Source organism: Chelonia mydas, chromosome 4 (genome assembly GCF_015237465.2).
Source record: "Chelonia mydas isolate rCheMyd1 chromosome 4, rCheMyd1.pri.v2, whole genome shotgun sequence".
NCBI lineage: Eukaryota > Metazoa > Chordata > Testudines > Cheloniidae > Chelonia > Chelonia mydas.
This window is the reverse complement of record NC_057852.1, coordinates 50,462,036-50,465,380: the sequence shown is the minus strand read 5'-3', so window position 1 is coordinate 50,465,380 and position 3,345 is coordinate 50,462,036. Positions and strand designations below refer to the sequence as shown.

Below are 3,345 nucleotides of genomic sequence, written 5' to 3'. Positions count from 1 at the left end.
GAGCTCTGCGAATGCATTGTGACCAGTGAAGTGAACATATCTGACCTCACAGCACACTCTTACAACACAAACTAATGAAACAACATAAGCCAAATTCATCCCTGGAATATTTCCATTTCTTAGATTGTAGCCCAACTAGTCAAATTGCTAATTAATTAAACCATCTTTCAAATTATAGTATTTGTGGGACATGACTTTCTTTACTCTGTTCCTTTATATGCTCTAAGTAACCTAATCTTCCCCATCTTTTTATTTGCATTACTGTTTTGCTAAGAGGTCATATTATAGGTCACATTGGTGCACTTCTGCTCTTTGGCAGTTTTTCCTTATTTCACAGATATGTTTACATGATGTATCACAACTTAACTTCTAAGCTGCTGTGTGACAGATTCGGACCATAAGAATAGAAGAGTGGTGGAAAGCAGGTATATCAGACTTCAGAATGAGCATGTCCCTGATCCCTGGATAGCCAAATAAAGGCTACTCCAGGCCAATCAAGTCTCCTGATGCCAATTAAACCAGTTAAGGTCATGGGCTAATGCAGACACCTGTCTACAATTAACCAGCAAAGGGTCTGTTAAGCTAATGGAGACAGCTGGAACTAATCAAGGTCCTACTCCTACTGCTTAAAAGCTCTCCTTCCAGTTCCCTCAGGGGATCTGAGATGAAAGGAGCTGGAGAAGAGGAAGCACTGCTGAATCCTGAGGTAAGGGTGAAGCTAGGAAAAGGCAACCATGGGGAAAGTGGCCCAAGGAATCAAAGCAGCACCGGTGGTGAAAGGAAAGCTGCCAACATCTGCTACCATTAGGGTCTCTGGGCTGGAACCCAGAGTGCTTGCCAGTACACTGAGAAAGGGAGGTCACATTGGGGCCTTATGGAGTTTGAGGCCACTGAATCCACCCAGAAGCATAGGATCCACCAATACAGGCTCAGAACTTTATCACGCTACCAAACTGTTTTTTATGGCATTCAGTAATGCTTAAAATGGCTTTCATTATGTAAATTCACTCTTATTTTCCTTTGAAGAGATAAAAATGTACTAGAACACACTGGTAATCTGTAAAGAAGAAACAAAAGAATTTTCTTCAAATGGGAGAAAATGGTTTTGTATAAATTTAACTGTACAAGACAGTGAGAACAGTGAATAAATGATATTTGTTAAAAGTAAATTTTTTGCAGATAGATTATAAACATTTAAAATAGTATTACTTTTTGTCAATGACTAATTTAAGGCACTGACCCTGCAAACAAATTTAACACTTAATGTAACTTTGAATAGCTCCATTGACATTAATGGTACAACTCATGCAAGAAAAGTTATGTATATACTCAAATGTTTGCAGGAACAGGGCCTAAACTGGACACACAAGAACAACTCTAACTCATAATGTAAGTCATGATCAACAAAACATTCTATATAGGTTCCTCTACTGAGCTCATCACCATACAGTTTAAGTGCCTTCTGTAGCAAGGTCTCCATGGTCTGCTGGGGGATCTACTGCCTCGCCAAAAGGCCTTGGTCACACCTCTCCATCAATGGGGAATTAGTTGAGGGAGTTGCACCATTGTAATTGGTGCAATGCAGGAGTACCAGCAAGAGTCTGTGACATGCCCCAGCCAGGGGAGCGCCAGCAAGAGTCTGTGATGCACTCCTTGGGAATGGGAGCACCAGCAAGGGTCAGTGGCATGCCCCACAAGCAGAAGAGTGCTGGCAAGAGTCAGAGCTCTTTATTGGGGTACAGCCATGTGGGGTGGCAGGGGAAACACAGGCCCACCCAACTCAACTGCAGTTCAGCCCAGGGCCCAGGCAGTGGTGGGAAGAGAGGGTCCTGCCACTGGATCAGTGGGGATCTGTCTGCAACACACTGACCAAACACTAACTCACCGCACTGTCCAGTTCTGCCCCTGGGCTACTTCCTCCCCAGTCTCTCAGATGGGTCCCTCTGGTTCCTCCAACTCATCAGGATATTCAGCCACCAGTAGCTGTAGCTCACCCTCAACATCAGGCTCGCTGACCAGATCTTCCAGTCCCTCGGGGTACTCTGTGGCAAGTAGTCCTGGTAGCCAGAGTCCTTTATCAAGGTCAGGTTTCCCCTTGTTCAGCAGCAGGGCCTACAGGGAACAGTCTGCATCTGCCTCCCTCCCTGGTGCTGCTCTGACTGGACTAAGGGCCCCACCTTTTGTACTTCCTCTTCCACCCCTCCCCTTCTGGGGGGTGGAGTAAGCTTGGCCTGGCTCTGCCCACTCAGGCGGAGAGATTGGCTCTTTACCCTCTGGTTTGGGGGGAGGCCACCCTGGCTCCCTACACGTTCCATAATGTTTTAAAACTAAAATCTGTAATGCTGAAAACACTTTTGTTTGTTACAATTAAAACTGAAAGGTTTGGAACAAGTATGCTTTTTGGAGAGATTTGAATGAAAAAGAGGTTAATGATTTAATATGCAAAAATGGGAAAGGAATTACAGATGCCTGGATCTATTTGCCTATCATTAGGAAATTATTTTTATTAAGATATTCAGATTTTTGTTTGTTGAATACAAAGCACTGAAAATTAACCACATGGAGACACAACAAGAATTATTTTATTTTCTACCAGATCTTCCAGTTCAGGCTTGGAGAGTTTATATATATATATTGGCCTACATAGGGAGGAGAAATTGACCAGAGCATACAAAAGGATCTGCTATAAGAAGAAGTTACAAACCAGGCATCCCATGGGGCTTTGCTATCCATGTAACACTATCACTGGGCCAATTCACTCCACATGTAAGACTATCTAAGTGAATGAACTTATCAAAGATGTATGTGGTTCAAAGTGTCTTGTTTGCATTGTAGTACTGCACAATTACATCAAGTGGCATTATGTGTTGTGCACATGTATAAATTCTAGATACAAGTTGATTTTCATTCAGAAGTATATTGTCATGTAAAAGAAATGAATAGCTTTATTGAAACAACTATCACAGATAAAGCCAAGCCAGTATCATTAGCAAGTGCTTTAAAAGAAGTACCTTTTCTTGGTTAAATGGGAATAGATGCTCTTAAGTTTTCCAAAACTTCAGCTTCTGTGTTAATATGGATTTTCAAATCTTTTGGGAGAAATCTGCCAATGATTCACTATCACATATACAAGCCTGTCATTAGTACAAATAATATGAACAGTAGCAAAGACCGTGCACAAGTGTTTATGCTACCATGTCCTCAAACCCTGCTCAGAACATGTGCAGCCAATGTGCTGTCTTTTTTTATTATTATTTTATTTTATTACTGCATTAATGTTTCCACTATTAGTACCACCAGTGGACCTACATTGTGGTAATGCAATGGCAGGATATCCCCCCAAAA

General features: G+C 42.0%; 1 long non-coding RNA gene across 1 annotated transcript; it reads right to left on the bottom strand.

Moving 5' to 3' along the window:
• Window positions 1–944: 944 nt before the first annotated feature.
• On the bottom strand, window positions 945–2,153 carry LOC122465666. Its single transcript, XR_006290659.1, has 2 exons — window positions 1,886–2,153; window positions 945–1,057 (listed from the first exon to the last, which is right to left on the bottom strand). It is a non-coding gene; the product is annotated as an uncharacterized LOC122465666 (long non-coding RNA).
• Between the last annotated feature and the right edge of the window lie 1,192 nt (window positions 2,154–3,345).